Source organism: Zea mays, chromosome 8, assembly GCF_902167145.1.
Source record: "Zea mays cultivar B73 chromosome 8, Zm-B73-REFERENCE-NAM-5.0, whole genome shotgun sequence".
NCBI lineage: Eukaryota > Viridiplantae > Streptophyta > Magnoliopsida > Poales > Poaceae > Zea > Zea mays.
The window spans coordinates 107186364-107214021 of record NC_050103.1 but is presented as its reverse complement, the minus strand read 5'-3'; the positions used below and the strand labels follow the sequence as shown (position 1 = coordinate 107214021).

At 44.5% G+C, this 27658-nt stretch overlaps 1 pseudogene; it reads left to right on the top strand.

Annotated features, from left to right (window-relative positions):
- The first annotated feature begins 4811 nt into the window (after positions 1–4811).
- On the top strand, positions 4812–5289 carry LOC103635661 (uncharacterized; annotated as a pseudogene).
- The last annotated feature ends 22369 nt before the right edge of the window (positions 5290–27658 follow it).

Sequence of the window (27658 nt, the reverse complement as noted above, 5' to 3'; positions counted from 1 at the left end):
ATCCAACCACAAATAAAAAACAAGATTAAACACAGCTAAAAAAGGTCTCTACTTGTGTAGCGTCCACAAATTTTATCTGTCTAAACCTAAAACCTATTTGCATAATCAAGCATACAGAGACATCTGGTACTTGCATCCCTATCTAGCTTACCCATTCATTCTGTTTGAACTAAACAGTAGAGACATCTGGTACTTGCATCCCTATCTAGCTTACCCATTCATTATGTTTGAACTAACCAGTAGAGACATCTGGTACTTGCATCCCTATCTAGCTTACCCATTCATTCTGTTTGAACTAAACAGTAGAGACATCTGGTACTTGCATCCCTATCTAGCTTACCCATTCATTATGTTCTTGCATCCCTAGATAGTAAAGACACTGGCTTCAAATAGTAGAGAAATTTGGCAGTGCTAGAATCGAAGTCATTCAAACTAAACAGTAGAGACATTACCTTGCAAAGTTGATGCCAAAGCAGAACTATTCCTTCGAGAGATTGGGGCTGCCGTGTTTGTGGACTGGGGTGGCATGGTTTTTAAGGACGACCCAAATCGGCATCGATGGTAGGTCTGCATCGATTTGGGGTGAGGTTTTGGGCAGCATGATTCTCGTTGATGGTAGGTTAGCGGGCTTTTAGGCTCCCAGATTCTCATCGATCTGGGGCGATGTCGGGGTCCCGCGTGCGATTGTGACGATGGTAGGCGCCGTGGCATGGGCATGTTGTGGCACGGGAAGCTTGTCCGCGAATGTCGACGCACGAATTGGGGCGATGATGGGGCCACGCACTGTCGACGTTGTCGGGACCCTGCGACAATGGTGTGGCGCCTCGATGTGGGGAAGCGATGTCCGCGAATGTCGATAGGCGATGTGGGAAGGGAGAGGAACTAGGACAGATTTGGGGAAGGTTGGTCTGCGAACGTTGACGCCTGATGTGGGGAAGGGAGAGGAACCGAGCGGGATTTGGGGCGAGCGAGCAGATCGGCGCGCGCGTGGTGTGTGCTGGCGAGGTGCCGGAGCGGGATCTGGGCGCTCTGGAGACGCCGGAGGGTTGGTGGAGAAGGGTGGGGGCATGGTGAAGCTGTGGCGAGCAGATCGGCGCAACCTTCCATCGGCAGACGCGGACGCGCGGTTCGAGCCGGTGGACGCGGATTCTGCGGACACGAATTCTGCGGACGCGGATGCGCGGTGGGAGCGCAGCGCGGCAGAACATGGCGCACGGATTGTGGACGCCTATAATAGTGTCTTATAGAATAGTAGATATATATATATGTGTGTGTGTGTGAAGGGGTATGGTCGATTGAGAACTCTCAACATATTCCAATCGAACCAATTACTTTCTTTACCATTTCTGCCCTAGGAGTAGATTGAGCGTAGTTCTAGTTATAGCTTTCCGCATATTCGACTTTACGTCGTCTAGATCCGTCTTGGGAGGCCTCCCAATCCCAAGACAGTCATAGGTTCTTACCCCTCCCGGTGAGTAAGATCTAGTTGTCCATTCAAGATACTCTACCTCGTTTGTCTCTTAATTTCTAGTCGACTCCACATCGTCTAGGGACGCCTCGATGACATGTCGACTAGGAACACTCTAATATCTCTCCCCCAAGGGCGAGATCTAGATTCCAGCAAGGAGGAAGACGACCCTACGCCATCACGGACCGTCCAACCCAGAGCGCGGACCGTCTGGTGCGACGCAGGGAAGGCATCGCTCCTGCGCCTAGGTCACGGATCATCCGGCCCAGAGCCACAGACAGTCCGCGCTGCCGCAAAGTGCACTGCCAAGCGGTACACCCCTACTCATTAGAGCTGCCCAGATCGACGTCAACACACTTTTTGGTGACTCCGCTGGGGAACAAGGTTGCAGATCTACAAAATCAAGCTTATATGGCCAATTCTAAAGATCTCAACGGTGCTTCTCCAAACTACGACACAAGGATGACTATTTTGTCGGTCGCTAAGCATAAAAAATAGAAGATGACATGAGGAAACAATTGACAGATACTTGTTTATATGTCACTATGTTGATGATATTATCTTTGGGTCTACTAACAAGTCATCTCGTGAAGAGTTTGAGATGTCCATGATGGGAGAGTTGAAGTATTTCTTAAGATTTCAAATTAAGCAGCTCCAGGAAAGCACCTTCATCAGCTAAACAAAGTACACTCAAGACATACTTAAGAAGTTTGGAATGAAGGATGCTAAGGCCATCAAGACTCCAATTAGGACAAATGGGTATCTCGACCTTGACAAAGAAGGTAAATCAGTAGACCAAAAGGTATATCGGTCGATGATAGGATCTTTACTCAATTTATGTGCTTCATGAACAAACATTATGCTTTCTTTATGCATGTGTGCAAGATTCCAGGCTAGCCCTAAGGAATGTCACCTAAGGACTGTGAAAAGGATCTTGAAATATTTGGTTCATACTCCTAGCTTTGGGCTTTGGTACCAAAGGGGACCTACCTTTAATCTTGTTGGGCATTCTAATGCTGATTATGCCGGATGTAAAGTTGACAAGAAGAGCACATCAGGGACTTGTTAGTTTTTGGGGAGATCCTTGGTGTCTTGGGTTTCAAAGAAACAAAACTCAATAGCTCTATCCACCGTTGAGGCTGAGTACATTGCTGCAGGGCATTGCTGTGAACAGTTACTTTGAATGAGGCAAACCCTTAGGGACTATGGCTACAAGTTGAGCAAATTTCCTCTTCCATGTGACAATGAGAGTGATATCCGCATGGCAGAGAATCTCATTGAACACAGCCACACTAAGCACATAGACATCAGGTACCACTTCCTAAGAGACCACTCACAAAGGGGAGATTTCGTTATTGACCATGTTAGCACCCACGAATAATTAGTTGATATCTTCACCAAGCCCTTAGATGAAAAGAGATTTTGTGAGCTTAGGAATGAACTGAATGTCTTAGATTCTCGGAATCTTGATTTTAATATTGTAGACTATGCTCATTTAATACCCTTGTTCATGGCATATCTCTTTCGTTTGGTACAATTACATATTTCTTATTCTTCTTTTGCCAAAGCTAATACTAATATGCTTTCAAGTGAATTTCTATACTTAGTATTAGATTGAAAGGGAAATAGAGTTGAAGGCCAAAGAAAAGCTTCCACTACATCTCCATCGGAATCAATTATTCCTTGCCTAACTCATGTACTTGAATTCATATCTTTCTTGTTAAATGCCTTGAGATTTCTTCGGTTTTGGCGCTTAATGCCAAAGAGGGGAAATTAATAGGCCAAAGCAAAAGGACCACACCACCACCCTATTTTAAAAAACTTTTTATCTTCCAAAATTGGTGCGATCGCATTTGCGAAAACCCTCTTGATAGCTAAGAAGAGAATAACTATTTATGCCAAAAGGGAGAACTTATTCAGGGAGAGTTTTAATTTGGCCAAAGGAAAAAAGCATTTGAAAAAGGGAGAATTATTCAAAATTAGAAAATGCTTTTTAAAATTCCATTCTTACACCTTAGGCCAATTGCAAATATTTTTTTAAAAGATTTTACCAAAGGATTTGCAAAAACAAGCTAAGTGGTGCAAATGTGGTCCAAAATTTTAACTATATAAAAAAACCTTCATATGTACTTCAAACTGCTTTCACTTCAGTATCTTATGCACACTTGTCAAAATTACTAACTAGTTACATTTCTACACTTCATATTTGCTTTGGTTTATGTTGGCATCAATCACCAAAAAGGGGAGATTGAATTGGAAATGTCCTTAACCATTATCTTAATTGATTGTGGTGCTTGATGACCATCACAACCTTATGGACTAACTAGTTTGCCTAAGTTCATTCTTTCATAGGTGCATAAGTCCATTCATCTCAATTCTAAGTCGACTATCTAGAATAACATAGATTATTTGGGACAGGGGACCTTTTCCGAGAAATCACCAGTGCCCTGTGCGTGGACCGTCCAGGCCCGTTTTCTACAATGGACTATGCGAGAATCACCTGTGCACGGACCGTCCAGGGGACCTTTTTCGAGAAATCATCCGTGACTCCTTGATGCATCTCGGACATGAACTATGTTGAAAACCACATTTCTACAATGGACCAAGCGTGGACCGTTCGACCCCTAGGCGTGGACTGACCGTCCGTTGAAACCAGAAAAACTCGAAGGTGCCAGGTTTGGTAAAATTCAGTTTTAGCATCCTCGCGGACCGTCCGGGGTACACGATCGGATCATCGACGAATGCTTTATTTGACATCTGACGACACATTTAATGCACTTATAGCTGTTTATATAGCCATTACTGCTGACCAATGCGATTTCAATCGTTGATGTGCAGGGGTGGACCATCCAGGCCAGGAGCGTGGACCGTCCGTGGAGGAATTTGGCAAAACAGGTCGCTGTAAGTTGCCGCTCTGTGTAATACACTGCCTCTCGTTGAACTCGTAAAAATGGGTCGTTTAAGCGAGCGCGTTTGTCAAAATAGGTCACGAGTAGATTGGGGTGTGCTGCCAGGTGGGGCCGCGATGTGTCGTGCCAACTATGCCCTTACGACCTCGTGACGCCATCTCCATTTCAGACTCTTCCTCCTCTGTCTTCTCTGGAGTTGTCTCTGTGTCTACGGAGGCGAACTAGGCTGGGCTGCGCGGCGACGACGACCAACACTCCCCTCTGCAGGTGATCTTCCCCCTTCCCTCTGTTAACTGTCCCCTGCCCTTTTCCCCACCATTTTCGACGCTTAGGCATGCTTCTGCCCCCTGTAGTTTAGGTTTTAGGGTTAGGGTTTATTGTTTACGGTTTTAGGTTGTAATGTTTATTTGCAGTTGTGAATGATGTATGCAGGGATGTCGAAGAGCACTGAAATCACATATAAAGCAATCATCTTGATGTAGGATCATGCCAAGCATATTCTTCGTATTTGCAATGAGAAGCTACCCTTCGGTAAGGGGTTGACTGCATTTGAGGTTAAAGAACTTCGTGAAGCACTTGAATTTGTCGCCGAAGGATTGGACCAGGACTCCCTTTTTTGCCAAGAGGAATTGGATGCAACTGTTAAGGAGGAACAATTGGAGCATGACGAGAAGGTGGCTTTAGAGAGGATTGAAAGCCCACTACCTTCTCGTGATTCGGACTGCTTCCTATCCCTTGAAGAGCACATTGAGAAGTTTTGGGGCGTTGATTACAACTCAGACCAGATGCCTAGCTACTCCGACTAGGTTCAGGGTTTATGGTGTACTCAAATTCTGGATGTGTGGATGTAATCCTATTTTAGATGTGTATGTGAACTTGAATTCTGGATGTGTGGATGTAATGGTGAACTGAATGTATTGTGTCTGGTGTAGTGTTATGTTTGGATGTCTATGTTGTTGGGGACTTGTTCTCAAATGCTATGAATTAAGAACAAGGCAACACAAAATGTTAAACATTAATGCCCTTCGTCCGCTGAAGCATTATCTCCTCAAGGATTTAATGAACTTCGGACGAAGGCCATGAGCAAAAAGTCACGAAGGTTTCACCTTCATGATCAAACTTGTAAAACAATGAAAAATGAAATATAAAGTATAAGACATTGGGGAAGAATGTACCAAAAACAAATAATATTATTTTCATGTTTTATTACATGAACATAAATATTAAAACATAGTATCTGGGCATATTTATACCTTCGCCATGGCGGAAAGTAATAATTCAAGCGTAATGTGCCGGCGATTACATGATTACGTGAACAGTGCCGGAGTACTGTTCACCTATTTATAGGCACAGGGTACAACCTACGTAAAATTACATTTAAGTCCTTTATAATTGACTACAATAATGACACAAAACATCATGGGTCTTTAAGTCAATCCATCTTTAAGTCGGTTAGGCCCTTCGTCTTGAGATCTATCATTTTGCCGAAGCTCTCTAGGTAATAGCTTCGGCGCTTGCTCCTGAGAGGGTCTGCCGAAGGTGTTCTCTTTCTTTAGGATCTTCGGCTACGAAGCATACCCCCAACAGTATCCCCTTCGCGGTGCTAGATCGTTTTTCGTAACGAGCTTGATCCGTGAAAAAGTCTTCTAGGCTTCGGGATGCCGAAGATCTGAAAAACACCTTCCCTGAGCTTGTTGGCGAGAAACGATTAAAATAATCCGCACTCGAGGTGGCTCCATCTTGCAGCAGTTATGCGCGCCCTGGTGATTCACCCTCTCGGACCCTGTGGCCCACCGTTCAGCGAGTGCAAGTGACTGTTTGTTCGGTGCAGGAGACCTTGACGATTCACCTTCCCACCTGCGGCACTATATAAATAGATGGGTAGGTGTGAAGTTACCACAGCATTCATTGCTATTGCACTGTTTTGCTGCCAAAATTTTAGTCATAGATGAAGCTTAATCATCATGCTCAGACGAAACCTCGCTTTTGATTCTGCTTCGTCACAAAAGGAAGAGCTTCGGGAAAATCAGAAAAGTCAACAACGAAAAATTTCAAGAAAGTCATAATCAAATGGCCAGAGTTCGCTCCACTGCTAGGGTTGATCGTGAGGGAGATGAGACCGAAGCTGCTGAGACTGTTCCGATTTCCGAAGCCATGAAGCGGTCTGGGCTGGTAACATCGGAGGACGTCCCTGCCGCTGGAGCAGAGCAAGTTGATGTTGAGGAGACCGATTCTGAGGATGATTATAGCAGCGCGGTGCCGAGCAAACCCAGCCATCTGGATTTTGGAAAATCCACAGTCTCCGAAGGTGACCTACCTAAGATGTTGAAATTGGGCTATTTCAATGAAGAAAAGAAAGAGCTGGTTCGCTTTGGTGGCGAGGAAACTACTCCGAAGCCAGGAAAAGATGAAATAGTAGTTTTTAAGAGTTTCTTCAAAGCTAGTTTGAGATTCCCTTTGAATAAGATGATTGCTGATGTGCTGAAGAAGTTTGGGATCTACTTTCATCAGCTAACTCCTAACGCTATCGTTAGGCTTAGCGTTTACATCTGGGCTCTCCAAAGCCAAGGGGTGGAACCGTTTGCCGAAGGTTTCTGCTGAGTGCATGAGCTGCATTACCAAACCAAGGCTAGAAGAGATGGGTTACATGAAAACTTTGGCTGCTACAATTTTGCCTACCGGAAGACTACAAAATTTCTCGTGATCAGCTACCGAAGCAAGTGCCCGGCTGGCTGGAAATCGGAATGGTTCTACGTCAAAGTTGACGATGATAAAGAGAAGTTGGTCCAGAGTCCGTTAGAGCTGATCTTCGGAGAGACCAGACCCCCGTGTAATATGACACCAGAGGGTCCAACCCAAATTGCATTGGCTGAATTCAGGATTATCGCAGAGCACATTGGCACTAGGGACTTAGTGCAGGAATTTTTGGCTTTCAAAGTGTTCCCAACTATGAAAGAGTGGGCCATGCCGAAGCTTGAAGGAAAAAAGGAGGGAGAACTTATCCGGCTGCCCTACCATTACAAATTCAAGAGACATTTCAAAGTACCCTGCCAAGAATGGCTGGATACAATCGAAGTAATGTGCAATGAAATACTTGGAAATTATTCTAAAAAAGAAGATCAATTTATGACAGCGGCCTTCGGCACCCGTCCGAAACGAAGGCTAAACCGAGTGATGGATGCTATAGGCTTTGAATATCCTGACTACGAGTGACTGGACAAGGGTGCTGAAGGACAAAAAAGAAAAAGAGTAGCTAGTGCTCTGAATAAGGACGATGAAGATCAATCGAAGAAGAAAAAACAAGAGTCTGAGGCGAAAACAGTTGCTTCGAAGAAAAGAAAGGCCTCGACTCCGAAGCAAAAATCAATTGATGAAAAAGAAAGGACTTCTGCGACATCCTCTGCTACTGAAATAGAGGAAATCCTAAAGGTAATGACTGAAACTTTGCCTGTCAAACTAAGTCCACTGGGGCTACATCTGACGAAGCTTTTTCAGAAGGAAAAGGAGCCCACAAAAACGAAGGCACCTAGGCCAAAGAGGCAAAGAATCGTTACTGTGACAGAAGTTATTGAAGCAACACCACCAGGAGCTTCAGCTCCGAAGGTGCCAGCTATTGAAAGCATGGCAGCTACTGAAGCTGTACCTTCGAGGGCTGCCACAGAAGAGGCCAGAGCCGAAGATGCCAAATCCAAAGATATTAATTTAGAGAGCATAGCTGCTGATATAGACAAAATGCTACTAAACATGGCCACAGAAGAAGCTGCCGCAGCCACCGAAGAGACTACGGCCGCAAAACCCGAGAAGGAAGAGATGACCGAAGATACTTCGGAAGATGAAACTTTTGACTTTCAAAACTTAGTTGGCCTAGAGCTGACAAAAGCTGAAAAAGAGGAACTAAAAGAATATGCTATATCCTGCGGGTATCAGCCTGGAGCGCTTCTCTTTGGTGGCATTGATGACGAAAGGTTAGGCTGCATACGAGATCAGACTGGCGTGAAGGTTATCGGTACTCTATCGAAGAGTATCGGTTTCCCGAAGCTTGGAGCAGATATCAGCCGCTACCAACGACAACACATTGTCGGCAGATTGTTTTATTCCAACTTTAAGGTAAACAACTTTTGTCTAACCTTTATTATTTGTAATATCATAAATGTTTTCTAACGAAGGTTATCTATCCGCAGAGTATGCTTTTGAGCAAGTCTTTAAAAATGCAACAAGACTTAGAGGATACGAAGCACGAAGTTATAATTGAGAACTTGGAGAACAAGATAAAAGAGAAATCAGTTGCCATCGAAAAGAAAAACTTCGAGCTTCAAACAGTCGAAGGCTTATTAGCGGATGCTGAAGCCAAAATAACAGAATTAAATTCGAAGCTTCTTTCTCAATCAGAAAATTTCGAACAAGAAAAGCTGAAGCTTGATGCAAAACTTGAGGCCGAAGTCCAAAAAAGTTCGGAGCTGAAAGAATCTTTGACACGCCTTCAGAATAAATGTCTGGAGTTCAGCAATCGATGCGTTCAACAGCTGAAGCAGGTGTTCTATTTTGTTGGAGCCAGCAGCGAGAAGTTCACTCCTTTGGCTGAAGACCTGCCTGGTGCCTTCGAGCATATTGAAGGTGAAATTAATGATCTTGACGAAGTCATAGCTGGGCATGGTGACTTCTGTGCCCTAGTTGCTTCTCGGGGCACAGCTGTTGCCTTTTTAAAGTCCGGCTGTGAACACGGAAAAGTTGTCAATAGACCCAACTTCAGCTTGTCACCAGCAGACTTAGATAACATTCCCAACCTGGCCCGAAGTATTGTGAATAGATTTATAAAATTAGTATGGTCAAAGGGTGGACGGAGCAAAGCTGGTGACGAAGCTCGAAGCCACCTTAAGCCGGTAACAAAATCATACCTTATACTTAGCTTTTCTTTTGAATTTTGAATTTAGCTTATAATACTTACATACAGGATGACCAAGCCGAAGCTGAAGCTATTGAGTAGAAAGGCGAAGCTCCATGAATGCTGACGAAGCTCGAGTAGTCTATAGAAATAGCTCAAAAAACTCCTATGATAACTTGTATATGATGTAATTAAATTTCACTTTGTGGACTTTATCCATACCTTGTAATATAATCTTACCTTTCCGTCAATGTATAAAGTGCTTTGGTGTGGACGAAATTAATATTTTTGAGCCGAAGGCGAAAAACACCTTCCCTTCTTTGCGTACACAGTGAAGCATGAAATTGCATCTTTTTCCCTTTTTTTCGAAGCCTTCTCTTTCAAAGCCGAAGCAAGTGTGTATGTTATGATGATGATGATCCTATGTATGTCTAAGTGAATGTTTATGAATGCAAATGTATGATGTAATGTATCGTGCAAATGAATGTTCAAAGATATATACGAAACCATAATCACAACTCTTATTCCCTTAGGAATAATAAATTTCTGCCGTATATTTTTCGGCTTCACCGCTTATTTTTCGGTTTATCAGCGCTTACTTTTCGCTAAAAGCCTCCCTTAGGAGCTTCTTCGCCTTTTATTTCGGCGGTATTCGCGTTGACTTTTCGCGCTTCGCCTTATATTTCGGCGGAATCAGCGTTGACTTTTCGCTATAAGCTCTGCATTCCCTTAGGAACGACTTTTGAGCAGAAAACTTACGCTGCGCTCCCTTAGGAGCGGCTTTTTGTAGCTTCGTCGTGCTCTGCATCCCCTTAGGGACGTCTTTCGAGCTTCTCCCTGTTTTTCCTTTTTCTCTTTTGCACTCGATGGTGCATACCCAGTTTTTACATTTACATCTTCGGGGGATATTGCTCTTGTAGAGCTGTTATAAGAAAAAGAGAAATTACATGCTATGGCCCCATTAAAAACCTTTCTCCCCCTTTGGAAAGGAAAAGGGTGCCATAGGAAAGAATAAAAAAGATTACATCAGGTTACACATAATACCGCCGAAGCTCATCCGCATTCCAAGATCTAGGAATGTCGTTGCCGTCCATATCCTTCAACCTGTAGGAACCGGGCCTTGACGAAGATACTACCAGGAAAGGTCCTTCCCACTTCAACTGTAGCTTGCCTACTGTATCTGGGTTGGCAACTCTCCGAAGTACCAAGTGTCCTGGCTTAATATTTTTTAACCGAACCTTTCTGTCACGCCATTTTATTGTTTCGGCTTGATATTTATTGATATTCTCCACAGCCTGAAGCATGATCCCTTCTATAGCATCTTTTGCCACAGACTAATCAGCTTTGTCCTCTGTCGAAGCCACTATTCTTATTGATCCCGCTTTAGCTTCTTCTGGGGTTATTGCTTCGTCACCAAACATCAATTTGAATGTGTAAAACCTGTTGACCTTGACATTGTTGTGTTGTGGCTCCACACCACTTTGATTAATTCGTCCGGCCACTTCCCCCTGGGCTGGTTGAAGATTAACTTCATTATTCCTGTCATTATAATGTCATTAGCTCTTTCGACAAGTCCATTTGACTTCGGATGCCGAACTGATGCAAAATGGATCTTCGTGCCAATTTGTTCACAAAACTCTCTGAAAGCTTCGGCGTCAAATTGTGTTCCATTGTCTACGGTAATGGCCTTCGACACTCCGAAGCGACACACAATATTTTGCCAGAAAAACTTTTGAACAGTGACCGAAGTTATTGTGGCTAAAGGCTTCGCCTCAATCCATTTAGAAAAATATTCTAATGCCACTACAACATATCTTAAATTCCCTTGTGCTGGTGGAAGTGGGCCTAGCAAATCAAGGCCCCACCTTTGCAATGGCCAAGTGGGCTGTATTAATTGAGTTAGAGACGAAGGTTGTTTTTGATCTCTTGCACATTTTTGACAACCTTCGCATTTTTGGACTCATTCTGCTGCATCCGAAGCGGCCTTCGGCCAATAGAATCCTTGACGAAAAACTTTACCCAACAAAGGCCTAGATCCGATGTGAGATCCACACAGGCCTACATGTATTTCTTTCATCAGCTCTATACCTTCAGCTCTGGATAAACATTTGAGTAATGGAGAACAGACTCCATGCTTGTATAACTCCCCTTCTATTATTACATATGGACGGGCTCTTGCCGCTATTCTCTTATGATAAGCTTCGTCATCTGAAAGGAAATTGCCCTGAAGAAAAGACATGATCTCAGTTCTCCAATCTTCGCTATAAACAGGAGATATATTGAGCACTGCTCTTTCAAGAAGGTCAACCGAAGGTGCTTTTATTGTTTCAAAGAATACTTTCGAAGGTAATGGCAGCCCCTGTGTCGCTGACTTGGCTAGTAGATCAGCGTGTTCATTTTCTCCTCGTGGAATATTCTTGACAGAAAACCCTTCGAAGGAAGCTTCAAGTCTTCGAACTATATCCAAATATTTCTCAAGCTTCGGATCTCTTGCTTTGCAACTTTTGTCAACATGGCCAGAAATAACTTGGGAATCAGTTTTGAGAACCGCCCTTCTTATCCCCATTGCCTTCAACTTCCGAAGACCCAAAAGCAAAGCTTCATATTCAGCAATATTATTTGTACAACTGAAATCAAGTTTCACTGCGTAGCATGTTCTGACTTTGGAAGGTGCAATTAAAACGGCAGCTGCACCTGCCCCGAAGGTTCCCCAGGAACCCTCGCAGAATACTGTCCAAGCTTCGTCATCTTTACTTGCTTCTTCCTCCTGAGCCCCTGGCGTCCAGTCAGCGATGAAATCTGCTAGCGCCTGGGACTAAATCGAAGATCTATGCACATAATCAATGCTGAACTCATTTAGTTCTGTAGCCCACTTTCCAATCCTTCCAGTAGCTTCTCTGTTTCTCATAATATCCTTCAAGGGATGTGATGAAGGAACAATTATATGTTATGCTTGAAAATAATGTCGAAGCTTCCTGGAGGTCATTAAAACAGCATACAGCACCTTCTCCAATTCTGTATAGTTTTTCTTTGATAAACTGAGAACTTCGGAAACAAAGTATACTGGAGCCTGCTTTTTCATTTGCCCTTCAAGCTTCTCCTGAACAAGCGTCGCACTTACTGCAGAGTGCGAAGCTGCCACATACAGCAGCAGAGGAGCCCCTGGCGCTGGTGGAGTTAGAGTTGTTAAATCTATCAAATACTATTTCAGTTCTTCGAAGGCTTTTTGCTGAGCTGATCCCCATTGAAAAACTTCGGCTGACTTCAGCACTTCAAAGAATGGTAAATTTCTCTCTGCTGATCTGTATATAAATCGATTCAAAGATGCCAGTCTTCCTGTTAGCCGTTGAGCCCCTTTCTTTGTGCTTGGCGGCTCCATCCAAAGGATAGCTTCGATTTTATTTGGATTAGCTTCAATCCCTTTTGTTGAAACCAAACAACCAAGGAATTTCCCCTTCTTTACCCCGAAGACACATTTTTTCCGGATTCAGCTTCAGACCAGCTTGCATAAAATTAGCGAATGTCTCCTCCAGATCAGCAATGTGATTTTCTTGCTTCGTGCTTTTTACTATGATATCATCAACATATGTTAGCACGTTTCTGCCTATCTGAGAATGAAGGACCTTTGTTGTCATTCTGCTAAAACTTCCTCCAGCATTCTTGAGCCCCTCAGGCATCCGAAGGTAACAATATGTACCACTGGGGGTGATGAAGCTGGTTTTTGGCTCGTCTTCCTTCTTCATCCAGATTTGATGGTAGCCTGAATAACAATCTAGTAAACTCATGAGCTTCGACGAAGCTGCTGCGTCTACCAGAGAATCTATCCTTGGTAATGGAAATTCATCCTTCGGACAAGCCTTGTTGAGATCAGTAAAATCAATGCACATTCACCATTTACCATTGGCTTTCTTCACCATAATAGTGTTAGCTAGCCATTCTGGGTATTTTACTTCTCTGATGACTCCAGCGCTAAGAAGTCTTTTCACTTCATTCCGAGCACCTTCGGCTTTGTCATCAGACATCTTCCGAAGCCTCTGCTTTCTGGGTCTGAAGGATGGATCAACATTGAGCGAGTGTTCAATAACATCCCTGTTGACACCACAGAGATCATTAGCTGACCATGCGAAGACATCTTTGTTGTTGAACAGGAACCTTATTAGGGCTTTCTCATGTTCTTCAGACAATTGAGATCCCAATAGCACCTTCTGTTCTGTTATATCGTCACATAAGAGCATGGGCTTCAGCTGATCAGACGAAGCAGCCTTCTCCCTTCTGTACTTGTATTGCTCACAAGCTTCAGCTCCATCTATGTTATGGATTGCTTTTGAATCTGTCCAATTTCCTACGGCCTTTCTGGCAGCTTCCTAACTTACATGAATAGCAATAGGCCCTTGATCCGAAGGTATCTTCATACAAAGATATGCTGGGTGAATTGCTTTGAACGCATTGAGTGTTCCACGACCAATGATTGCGTTGTAAGGGTATTCCATGTCAACAATATCAAACACAACTTGTTCAGTCCTTGTATTGTTGATAAATCCGAAAGTTACTGGCATCGTGATCTTGCCGAGTGCTACAATCTGCCTTCCTCCGAAGCCACAAAGGGGATGTGTAGCATCATGGATCTTATCTTCGGGCTCTTGCATCTGTCTGAAGGCCTTAGCAAATATAATATCTGCTGCATTGCCTGTGTCAACCAAAACATTGTGGACCAAAAAACCTTTGATAACACAAGAAATAACCATAGCATCGTTGTGAGGGTAATCCTTGAGCTGAAGGTCCTCTTGGGAGAAGGTAATCGGGATGTGGGACCATCTTGACTTGATGAAGGGTCCTTGCACCCCGACATGCTGTACCCTTCTCTGTGCCTCCTTCTTCTGCTTCTTGTTGGCTGGCTCTGAGCATGAACTGCCTGTTATCGGGAGTACGAGCTTCGGAGCCGAAGCAACTCCAGCTTTGAACGAAGCCATCAGCTCAGAAAGTGGAAGTGAGTTCACCGGAGGTGGGCGCCAATCTTGGGGACTTGTTCTCAAATGCTATGAATTAAGAACAAGGCAACACAAAATGTTAAACATTAATGCCCTTCGTCCGCTGAAGCATTATCTCCTCAAGGATTTAATGAACTTCAGACGAAGGCCATGAGCAAAAAGTCACGAAGGTTTCACCTTCGTGATCAAACTTGTAAAACAATGAAAAATGAAATATAAAGTATAAGACATTGGGGAAGAATGTACCAAAAACAAATAATATTATTTTCATGTTTTATTACATGAACATAAATATTAAAACATAGTATCTGGGCATATTTATACCTTCGCCTTGGCGGAAAGTAATAATTCAAGCGTAATGTGCAGGCGATTACAGGATTACGTGAACAGTGCCGGGGTACTGTTCACCTATTTATAGGCACAGGGTACAACCTGCGTAAAATTACATTTAAGTCCTTTATAATTGACTACAATAATGACACAAAACATCATGGGTCTTTAAGTCAATCCATCTTTAAGTCGGTTCGGCCCTTCGTCTTGAGATCTATCATTGTGCCGAAGCTCTCTAGGTAATAGCTTCGGCGCTTGCTCCTGAGAGGGTCTGCCGAAGGTGTTCTCTTTCTTTAGGATCTTCGGCTACGAAGCATACCCCCAACATAAGTGAACTGACATTCTTGGTTTAATTGTCAAATGTTCCTTGTGCATTCAGTTACAGCCAGCCTCACATACATGGAATCAGATGCCATCTGAACATTGTGCATTGCATTCTTTTGTAAGTGAACAGACCATCTGAACATTAGGATAGTTGTACAATAACAGATTCAGTTGTATGCTCTGAACAGACAATAGTTACAGAATATGTTATGCTAAAACCGAGCAATAGATAGATGGCAATAACAGATGGACAGGTTCTGTAACTATTGTCTGTTCAATAACTGAATGCTCAGATGGTGGCAATAGACAGATGGCAATAACTGAATGCTGAAACCGAGCAATAGACGGATGTTATGTTCAGATGGACAGATTCACTTGTATGCTCTGAAAACAATAGGCAGATTCTGTGTGAAACAATAACAGATTTTGTACATAACATAATTCACTGAAAACAGCCACTCCATTTGCCAATAGACAGACTAAAACCGAGCATTCACTTAAAACAATAGATTCAGTTGACAATAGACAGATTCAGTTGCCAATGGATTCACTGAAAACAATAGATTCAGTTCACAGACTGAAACAATAGATGCCATCCTGATAGCATACAACAGATAGCATATTCAACTGATTCAGTTCACAGACAGATTTAGTTCATAGACAGATTCAGTTCACAGATAGCATACAACTGATAGCATACAATAGATAGTTTCTAATAGAGTGTCATACAGATAGTTCACAACATATGCCATCCTGATACGTTTACATATCAGGTACCCATGCCTTCCTTTTTTTGGTGTTAGTTTCTTTTTTAGCATTCTAGGACCAGTGCCATGCCCACCAGGATGGCATGATGATGGAGTAGTTGGAAGACTTGGCGCTACACTAGATGGTCCTAGTAATAAAAGAGGTCTTCCATCTATTCCTAGTCCACCTTCTCCACTTGCCACACCACCTTGTGTTTCTAAAACGGTGGATGGTCCACCTTCTCCACTTGGCGCTGCACCTTGTGTTGCTAAAACAGTGGATGGTCCAACATCTCCACTTGGCACACTTGAAGATTGGATGCCACTAACTGACACAAGTACAAGGCCACTATAAAATATAATTGTAATTAGTAATTATATGACGACATTTGAACCAAAGGAGTTGTAAGTGAAATGTACCTATCATATATAGACTTCGGAGACTAATTGTCGGTCTGTGAAGGTTCATTTGCACCCGCATACTTGCGGCTCCTCAGTTTCCTATTTCTTTTTTTTGGTACCGTTTAGTGGGCACTTATAACTTGTTTGTCTGTGACCAAGCTCTCCACATTCTTTGCATCGTATAGGACCTCTTTTCATTTGCCTACCACCTTCTTTAGTGGTTGTCTTAGGTCTACTCCCACCTTCCAGACAACCTTTGATTCGTAATTTCCTTTGCCTACCAACACCTCGTTTTGCTAAAGGTCCTTTAACAACTGAGTCCATATCAACTTGAGGCCACTGTGAACGATCCCTTATAGGATAGATGACTCTACAATATGCTTCTTTGAACTTTTGAACTGAATAAAAATCATGCACATAGTTTTCGATCCTTTCACTTCGAAAACTAGTGATGACAACTATGGCATGGTCACAAGGCTTCCCAGTATGCTGCCACTCCAGACATGAGCACTCCTGCGCTCCTAGATCAACAATATGTCTTTCTTGTTTGGGGCTATTATCAAAAACTTCAGCATGACCATTTCCAGCATTTACAACTTTTAAATGACCAAGTCCTCTAGACCTTATATGCAATTGATGTACTATAGCAGGCAAGATAGTTCCACAAAGTTTTCCACCAATTCTCCTCCTTTTCTCCCAAAGGACCATAATAAGCTCTCTAATCTTGTCTGCTAGTTGAACTACTGGCAGGTCTTTGTGGTCTTTGACCCAGTTGTTAAAACACTCAGCTAAATTATTGTTGATGTAGTCGCATTTTATGTCTGAGTCAAAAGTACTCCTCATCCACTTGAACTTGTGATCTCTATTTAGCCAGGTAATCACTTCAGGGTCAGAATGCAAAATGGGCCCAATATGTCTATCAAATTCAGCTTGTCTATATGCTCTCGCAGCAGGATACATTCCTCTATAACTATTTCCATGGAATCTTTTGATGAAATTTTGCATTAGATGTCTGAAACATTCTCTCTTATCAGCTTGTGGGAAAACTAGTTCCACAGCAGTCATCAAACCCTTGCCGGCATCAGTACAAATAGCTAGTTTCTCCATATTCCCTATGGCCTTTCGAAGCTGTGTCATAAACCAAACCCAATTATCCTTGCTCTCAGAATCCATGAACCCAAACGCGACCAGGTACATCCAATTATGTCCATCTAACGCTGTTGCAGCTGCTAGGTGACCATTCCATCTACCATTGAGTGCAGTTGAATCCACACTAAGGTAAGGCCTACACGCAGCACGAAACCCTTCTATACAAGGCTCAAGTGCACAAAAAAGTCTATGGAAGTAGACCTTTTCATCTACAACTTGGGTGTCTATCTCCACCACACTATGAGGGGATTTTATCAAAATTTCTTCCTTCCACCTATACAACATACTGAAACTATCACCCCAATTGCCACACATCTCTTTTAGAGCTTCTTGCATTCCTTTCCATGTCACATCATAACTGACCCTACAGTTGTAAGTGTCTTGTAACCTCTTTTGCAAAGCCTTAGCACCAAGTGAAGGCTCATTTCTTAGTAAAAGCAAGGCCTTGTGTGCTACCCATGCTTGATTGGCATTCCCATAACTAATCCGGCTGCTTGAAGCACATTTATGCTCATTCACTAGGACGGTAACCTAGAAAACAAAATAAAGATGTAAGTAACACCAACATTTGTGAACAAAAGAATGGGAATGACCAAATAGAAGAAAGGTTAGTACCATAACACTAGCATTAGGTCTTGTAGAACCATTCAATTTCCAAGGGCATGTGCAATCATTCCCTTTGCAGTACACTCTATATCTATTTCTATCTGACTTTGTTATGCCAAGCTCAAACTCCTCATTTATAGCATATTGCCTCACATCTAGCCTAAACTCTTTCATCGATGGATAGAGGGTACCCAACTTTAGATCAGGGTGATCAACATCGTGCAATATATTGACCATTTCTGCATTTTCATCATCAACTGGCATGGCAGCATCTAGATCACTTGGATCAAAACTATTGCTTTCCGATGAAAAATGAGATGCAAAGTTACTTGGTTTCGGGTGGGTTCGATTCATCTCCTCATCCTCATCTCCAAGTCCCAAGAACGCATACATCTCATCCTCATCACAGATTCTAAACATATCACCCGTCTCCCCATTATCCTTATTTTCAGCATTCTCAATAATAAAGCTACTCCAGTCAATAGACATGGTGTCATCATCATTACCATCCATGATGTGAGCACGGAATTGTCACCACCTATGTCTAGTGTTAGCACAAATAATTACACATAATCATCAAACATATTTTGAATATATGGCGCTGTCGCGGTGGCGATAGAACTTGCAAGCCTTACGACCATGATTCAGCTCCACGACACCGCGACAGAGGGGTGGGCAAAAGTTACCTACAAAGGGGAGTTGCAGACGTCGTCACAATTCTCCTCCAATGGCTTCCTCGACCCCCTGGATGAACCCACTCACAGCAGGCCACCGCACATCTGCCTGGGTACGTAAAGGTTACAGAGGGTAGGGGATAGGTCAGTGGACAGGGGAAGAGGGAAGGGGGAAGATCACCTGCAGAGGAGTGGGGGTAGTCGTCGCCGGTCAGTTCGGCTCCGACGGCCGCCGCAGACACAGAGAGGACAATAATTCCTCCGTGGACATAGAGACAACTCTAGAGAAGGAGGCCTCCCAAAGAAGATAGAGGAGGAAGAGTCTGAAATGGAGACGGCGTAACGAGGCCGTAAGGGCATAGTTGGCACGACGCATCGCGGCCCCACCTGGCAGCACACCCCAATCTACTCGTGACCTGTTTTGACGAACGCACTCGCTTACACAACCCATTTTTACGAGTTCAATGAGAGGCGGTGTATTACGCAGAGTGGCAACTTACAGCGACCTGTTTTGCCAAATTTTTCTCGTCCGCATGTGGCAGAACTTTGACTACGACTAGGAAGTGGTTGGTGGCTATAAATACAACCCCAACCACCTACATTCAATACATCCAATCATTTCATTCATCCTCATTCAATACAGAGCAAGCACATCACTCCAAGACACATTCAAAGCTCCCAAGCTCCTCCAAGTGTCATAATTGTGACTAGTGATCATTAGTGATTAGTGCCTTGGAAAGTCTAGAGAGGGTGTGATCTTGTGTTTTTCTTGTTGCTCTTATTGCTTGACTTTGTTGATCGTGATTTCTTCATCTCCTTCTGAACTCTCAATGATTTGTAAAGCTAGCAAGAGACACCAGATTGTGTGGTGATCCTTGTGGGGTCTAAGTGACCATGGAGATTAAAGAGAAGCACTCAACCGGTCTAAGTGACCGCTTGAGAGAGGGAAAGGGTTGAAAGAGACCTAGCCTATGTGGCCTCCTCAACAGGGAGTAGGTTCTTTGGAACCAAACCTTGGGAAATAAATCACCGTGTTAAATTGTGTTGATCATTACTTTGCGATTTGATTCTTCCTCTCCCCTCTCTCTAAAGTTCTCTTGCTTATATTTTTGAGTTAGCTCCCAAAGTAATCCGCACATTGATTGAGCAACTCATGGCAAAGAGAACCATCTTCTACACTCCGGTTTCATTTATGCTCATTCTAACGCTAACCTCGTGTCAAGTTCGTGTTCAAAGTTTATAATTTTCAAGTTTCTCCTTTTGACCCCCTTATAGGCGACTTTCAGTATGGAGCCATAAGTCACTGACATATTGATAGTCGCCTAGAGGGGGGTGAATAGGCGAAACCTGAAAATTATAACTTTAAACCCGGACTTGATCCCTCGATTAGCGGTTAGAACAAGATGAGCAATTATCGGTGTATAAAACTAAGTCCTTTGCTTGCAAAGAGTATTGCTTTCAAAGAATGTGGAATTAATACAAAGCAACACAATTGAAATGTTTATGGATAATAATGCAAGAGGACTTTTGAAAGGGAAATAGGGTTTAACCTTTTCCTATAAATAATTTTGGTGGTTGAATGCCCAACACAAATAATTGGACTAACTAGTTTGCTCTAGATTATATATTCTACAGGTGCTAAAGGTTCAACACAAACCAATAAAAAGATCAAAGTTAGGGTTCAAAAGAAAGGAGCAAAAGAAACCGAAGAGAACATTGGTCTGGCGCACCGGACTGTCTGGTGTGCCACCGTGCAGTGTCCGGTGCACCACCGGACAGTGTCCGGTGCACCAGGGCCGTACAGACTCAAACTCTTCACCTTCGGTTTTCTAAGGCCACGCTCCGCTATAATTCACCGGACTGTTCGGTGTACCACCAGACTGTCCGGTGCACCAGCGGAGCAACGGCTAGCCAGCGCAACGGTCGACTGCAACGGTCGCCTGCCAGCTACAGTGCGCGGACAGTTCGCGCAGAAGTCAGAGCAGCCGCCAGGAGGCGCACCGGACAATGAACAGTGCTTGTCAGGTGCGGCACCAAACTGTCCGGTGCCACCAGAAGACAAAGCTCCAACGGTCGAAACCGTTAGAACCCTAACGGTTGGGTGACGTAGCTGGCGCACCGGACAGTGTCCGGTGGCGCACCGGACTATCCGGTGCGCCCATCGACACCAGCCTGCCCCAACGGTTGAATTGGTGGTTGAGGGCTATAAATACCCCCAACTACCTCCACTCCAACCATCCAAGCATTCACTACTTCTCATTCAATACAAGAGCAAAGTGCAACACTCCAAGACACAAATCAAAGCCACCGATCCGATCAAAGTCCCCAATTCAATTCTAGTGCATTAGGACTTGTGAGAGGATCACTTGTGTTTTGTTGCTCTTGTTTGCTTGGCTTGGCTTTCTTTTCTTTCTCACTTCTTACTCTCAAGTTCTTTGTAAGCAAGGCAAGAGACACCAATTGTGTGGTGATCCTTGCGGGGTCTAAGTGACCCGTGAGATTAAGGAAGAAGCCTCACTCGGTCTAGGTGACCGTTTGAGAGAGGGAAAGGGTTGAAAGAGACCTGGTCTTTGTGACCACCTCAACGGGGACTAGGTTCTTTAGAACCGAACCTCGGTAAAACAAATCACCGTGTCATCCGCTTTATTTTCTTGGTTGATTTTCTTTCCCCTCTCTCCTAAACTTAACATTTATTCTAACGCTAACCCCGGCTTGTAGTGTGTTTAAAGTTGTAAATTTCAGTTTCCGCCTATCCACCCCCCTCTAGGCGACTTTCAATTGGTATCAGAGCCCGGTACTTCATTAGAGTTTAACCACTCGAAGTGATGTCGGGAGGATCCGCTAAGAGGGAAATGGAAACGGCACAAGCCACGGGAAGGCTCCATCAAGGGAGTCTAGTGCCAAAGGAAAGGAGGAATCACCTCCCCGCGTCAAGTTGCATCGGAGTGGCGACAAGAAGAAAAAGATGAAGAAAGTGGTCTACTACGAGACCGACTCTTCGTCGCCATCCACCTCCGGCTCCGACGCTCCGTCCGTCACTTCTAAGCGCCATGAGCGCAAGAAGTTTAGTAAGATCCCCCTACGCTATCCCCACATTTCTAAACGCGCTCCTTTACTTTCTGTCCCATTAGGCAAACCACCGGTTTTTTATGGTGAAGATTATTGTATGTGGAGTGATAAAATGAGGCATCATATAACCTCACTCCACACAAGCATTTGGGATATTGTTGAGTTTGGAGCGCAGGTACCATCCGTAGGGGATGAAGGATATGATTCGGACGAGGTCGCCCAAATCCGGCACTTTGACTCCCAAGCAACCACTATACTCCTCGCCTCTTTGTGTCGAGAGGAGTATAATAAGGTGCAAGGGCTAAAAAGCGCCAAAGAGATATGGGACGTCCTAAAGACGGCGCACGAAGGGGACGAGGTGACCAAGATCACCAAACAGGAGACGATCGAGGGGGAGCTCGGTCGATTCATCCTCAACCAAGGAGAGGAGCCACAAGCCATGTAGAACCGGATCAAGACCTTGGTGAATCAAGTGCGCAACCTCGGGAGCACAAAATGGGATGACCATGAAATGGTCAAAGTTATTCTAAGATCCCTTGTTTTTTGCAATCCTACTCAAGTACAATTAATTCGTGGGGATCCTAGATACAAATTAATGTCTCCCTAGGAAGTGATAGGAAAGTTTGTGAGCTTTGAGTTGACGATCAAAGGCTCCAAACAAATTGTCAACTTGGAGCAAGGCGGCACCACCACACCCGAGGTGCAACCCGTCGCATTCAAAGCGACAGAGGAGAAGAAAAAAGAGTCTACCTCAAGTAGGCTCCCCATCGACGCCTCCAAGCTCGACAACGAGGAAATGGCGCTCATCATCAGGAGCTTCCGCCAAATCCTCAAGCAAAGGAAGGAGAAGGACTACAAACCCCGCTCCAAAAGGGTGTGCTACAAGTATGGTAAGCCCGATCATTTCATTGCTAAATGTCTTATGTCAAGTGATAGTGACAGGGGCGACGACAAGAAAGGAAAGAGAAAGGAAAAGAAGAGGTACTACAAGAAGAAGGGCGGCGATGCCCACGTGTGTCGGGAATGGGACTCCGACATGAGCTCCATCGACTCCTCCTTCGACGAGGACGCCGCCAACATCACCGTCAACAAGGGACTTTTCTTCCCCAACGTCGGCCACAAATGCTTCATGGCAAAGGACGACAAGAAAAAGAAGGTACAAGCTAGAGCCACCCCCAAGTATACTACGTCTAGTGATGGGGGTAGTTGTAGTGATGATGAAGATAACTTGCTTAGTCTTTTTGCCAACCTTAACATGCAACAAAAGGAAAAATTAAATGAATTAATAGGTGCTATCCATGAGAAGGATGAACTCTTGGATAACCAAGAGGAATTCCTTATTAAGGAAAACAAAGGGCATGTTAAAGTGAAAAATGCTTATGCTCAGGAGATAGAAAAATGTGAAAACATGACTAGAGAGCTTAGCATTTGCCATGACACTATCTCCAACCTTAGAACTGAGAATGCTAGTTTAACTGCTAAGGTTGAAAAATCAAATGTTTGTCATGATTCAATTGCCAATCTTAGAAATAAAAATGCTAGTTTAATTGCTAAGATTGATAAATTGAATGAATCAATTTCTAGCCTTAAAATTGAGAATGATAGTTTAATTTCAAAGGCTAGAGACTTAAGTGTTTGCAATGATTCTATTTCCAATCTTAGAAATGAGAATGTCGTGTTACATGCTAAGATTGATGAATTAAATGCTTGCAAACCCTCTATATCTACGGTTGATCATGTCACTATTTGTACTAGATGTAGAGACATTAATGTTGATGCTATTCATGATCACCTAGCTTTAATTAAACAAAAAAATGATCACATAGCTCAACTAACTGCTAAAATTAATGAGCATCAAATTGAAAATAAAAAATTTAAATTTGCTAGAAGCATGCTCTACAGTGGGAGACGCCCTGGCATCAAGGATGGCATTGGTTTCCAACAGGGAAGCAATGTCAAACTTAATGCCCCCAAACGATTGTCTAATTTTGTTAAGGGCAAGGCTCCCATGGCTTAGGATAACGAGGGTTACATTTTATATCCTGTTGGTTATCCTGAGCACAAGATTAGGAGAATTCATGTTAGGAAGTCGCATTCAATTTCCCATCATGCTTTTATGTATAAGAATGAGGCATCTAGCTCTAGGCATTCCACTCATATTAAAATGCCTTAAAAGAAAACTCCTACTGCATCAAATGAACCTAATGTTTCATTTAAAACTTTTGATGCTTCTTATGTGCTTACTAACAAATCAGGCAAAGTAGTTGCCAAATATGTTGGGGGCAAACACAAGGGCTCCAAGACTTGTGTTTGGGTACCCAAGGTGCTTGTTTCTAATGTGAAAAGACACAAGACCGTTTGGGTACCTAAGAACAAGGCCTAAATTTTTTGCAGGTTTATGCATCCGGGGGTTCAAGTTGGATAATAGATAGCGGATGCACAAACCACATGATAGGGGACAAAATAATGTTCTCCTCCTACGAGAAAAACGAAGATCCCTAAAGAGCTATCACATCCGGGGATGGAAATCAAGGTTTGGTCAAAGGACTTGGTAAAATTGCTATATCACCTGACCATTCTATTTTCAATGTTTTTCTTGTAGACTCTTTAGATTACAATTTGCTTTCAGTTTCTCAATTATGTAAAATGGGCTATAACTGTCTTTTTACGGATTTAGGTGTTACTGTCTTTAGAAGGAGTGATGATTCAGTAGCATTTAAGGGAGTATTAGAGGGTCAGCTATATTTAGTTAATTTTAATGAAAACATAGCAGAACTCAACACTTTCTTAATTGCTAAGACTAATATGGGTTGGCTCTGTCATCGCTGACTAGCCCATGTTGGAATGAAGAATCTTCACACGCTTCTAAAGGGAGAGCACATTTTGGGACTAACAAATGTTCATTTTGAGAAAGACTGTAACATCCCAAAAATCCCAACCCAAGGTTTGAAACCCTAACCTCCTAACCCCCCTTATTTTATTTTCTCCCTTAACTCTACCCTTAGAACACCTCATCATGAGCATACACTTGAAATAATAAGAGCACCTCACATAGACTATATTTATCACTCAAGATCATTTAGAGAATTTTTGATTCAAAGGAAAAAGAAACAAAAAATAGAAAAAGGAAAAGAAAGGAATTAGAAATCAGAAAAAGAAAAGAAAAAGGAAAAACCTCCCCCCCCCTCCTCGGCTGGGCCGTATTTGGCCCAACCCGCGCCGCGCCCGCGCTTTCCCCTTCCCCTCTCCCCGGCCCAGGCAGCCCAGCTCCGCGCGCCGCGCACCCCGCTGACAGCTTGACCCCACCCGTCAGCGACTCGCCTCCCTCCCTCTCGCGCCGCTCCCTCTCCCTGGCAGCTCGGGCCCACCTGTCAGCTTCGTCGTTCTCGCCCATGCCTCACCGACGCGTCCGCCGCCGAGCCCCTCTCGCCCCGTCGCCTCGCCATTAAGGCACGCCCGACCTCACCGACCACCCCGCCACTGTACCCGACCCGTCCCCTCACCCCCCCCCCCCCCCCCCCCCCCCCCCGCCTACCCGAGCCGTCTCAATCGACGTTAGTGCCATTCCTGCCATCATGGCGAGCTCGTCGGTGCTCGCCGTCCCCTCCATCCCTCTCCCTCTCCTGGGCGCCTATAAAAGGACCCGCCCGAGCCCCGTTCCCTCCACACCAGCTCCGGCCATCTCCTCCGCTTTCCCCCGAGCCAATCGAGCTAGCGCCGCCGCACTCCCCCATCGCTCCAGTGAGCCCCGCTCTTCCCTCCCAAGTGAGTTTTGGTCAAATTAAACTAGTGCTTGAGCTCCGCCACACGATCACGGTCACGAGGCACACCTCCCCCGCCCCCTCTTGCACCCAACTGCGGCACCGGCGACCTCGCCACCGTGCCATGGACCGGCCGCCATAGGCCCCCGCCGGTCAAATTAACCCCACCCCCGTGATCCCCTGCACCCGCCCGTCCTCGCCACCGCCTCCCCGCCGTAGAACCGGACCAATGGCGGAGAACCACCGCGAGATTTCGCCGTCGGCCGGACTCCGGTCGAACCCCCCCCCCTCTCCTTCTGTGGTCGTCCACGCCGTTAACCCCCCCCCCCCCCCCGCTGGCGTGTGGGCCCTGCGCCACGGCGTCGTCCCCCGCCGTCTCCCCCTCGCTGCTGGGCCAGCCGGGTCGCAAGCGCGCTCGCGCCCAAGTGGGCCGAAATCCCCCCCCCCCGGCCCAGCAAGGCAGGAAATTCCTTTTCTTTTTATTTTTCTCTTTTCTTTTCCCATTTTCTCATATAGAATTATATGCTAATATTTTATGTACCAAAAATAGTCCAAATAAATTATAGGGCACCAAAATAATGAGATATAAGAAATGGCACACCCCCACTAAAGTCACCATGATTGATGTATTGTTATTATCTGTGTTTGATTAGCGGAAGAGGGATCCGATCCTCCGGAATTTATAGCTCCGGAAGAAGGGCAAGAACCCGACCCCTCCGAGATAAACCTCTTGTGCCAGGAAAGCTTCGATGAAGGCAAGTCCATCCTTCCCTTGATGCATTATTTACCTATTTCTCTCTACCACTGCCTAAGCCTGGAATATGGGATGGGAATCGAATTGCATGGTGAGCATGAGAGAGCCCGCATTAACAATCACCTTTGATTACAAGATATGGGATAAGTAAAAGGGTGCAAGTAACATGTTTTCCAAAAAGTGTGCGATGAAGGGTATTCACCCTCATCACCTGGTGAGTAGGATGATCAGGGACTCCCTGGTTTAGGGGAGGGCCTAAGGTGATGGCTCAGCTGGTTTAGGCGTGAGCAGAAGGATTGTCCTCTCGTATAAGGACCGGTTTGTCATCTTTCATTACCTATACTCATAAAAAGTACAACCACTCGAGGCTATGTGGGCAGCCACTCGATCTGAACTCGTACGATCCAACCCCAGGGTTATGAAGGTTGGGGAGCACCGGGAGGATAAGGAGGGGGAATGATTTGTCCGGTTTGGACATGGCGGTGGCCTGACTCCTTCCGGTATAACCGTTAAGTTTAGGACGTGCAAGGAAGGAAAGAGTTTCGGATTTGGATCTCATTGGCCATGAGATCGCAGAGCCGGACTAGTGGGTAAAGTGTACCCCTCTGCGCAGAGTCTAAACCTATTCGAATAGTCTGTGTCCACTGGTATGGACGAGTCTGGTATGGTATGACAATTAGTGTTTCTACTACAACCGGGAACAGGGAAATGGGTGTGTGTTTCTGGAAAGAAAGTAGTACCACGGGAGCGGGAAGCTCAGTGGTGGTCAAGCAAGTGTCATTTCTATTGTCTTGGGAAAACCTTAAACAACGAGTACTGCCTTTCTCTGAAAAAGTATGAGTGACTTCAACTCCACCATATGAAGCATGTACAATATAGGTCACTTTCTCTTTACGGGAGCCGGGTGGGCTTGCGGAATACCTAGTGTATTCACCCAGATTTATTTATGTTTTTCAGCAGCTGAAGACTTCTTTTCTGCTATGCTTGATTGAAGGGGATGTGTCTTCACCCAGTTCTGCCTGTGGCCTGGGCTAATTTATTTTCCACTGCGCTTTATGATTTTCGGCTCACTCTCGAGCTTGTATCCCCCGGTATTGTAATAACTTTACTCAGACTTTGTAACTATTTGAAGTAATGAATGTGGTTACTAGCCTCCTGGGACTAGTAATTGTATCACATTTGAGTCCCAAAGGATCGAGACGCTTCAGGTGGTATTAGAGCCTATAGGACTGGCCGTAGACCGCAACCCTGACCTTAAAAAGTTGCCTTAACAAGAAAACACCTCTTACCCCCAAGAAACACTCTCTCTCCTTTCCTCGATATTAACAGACCCTTCTTTTCTTCTACCAGATGGAAGGCCCCTGGGTTATTAGGACATCCTACTACTCAGAGGAGGAAGGCTTTCCTCACCTTCTACGAAGTTGCGCGCTACGCATGGGGATCCGCAAGAAGCCCGAATATGTCTGGAAGGAATACCACAAAAATGGAGTAGAAAAGTGCTCTATGGCAGTCTACCTGGGAGAAAGCCGAAACTACCCAAACCACCCTCCCTTCCAAGTCACCTTCATCGGGCACCGCTTCCCAGACACTTACCAG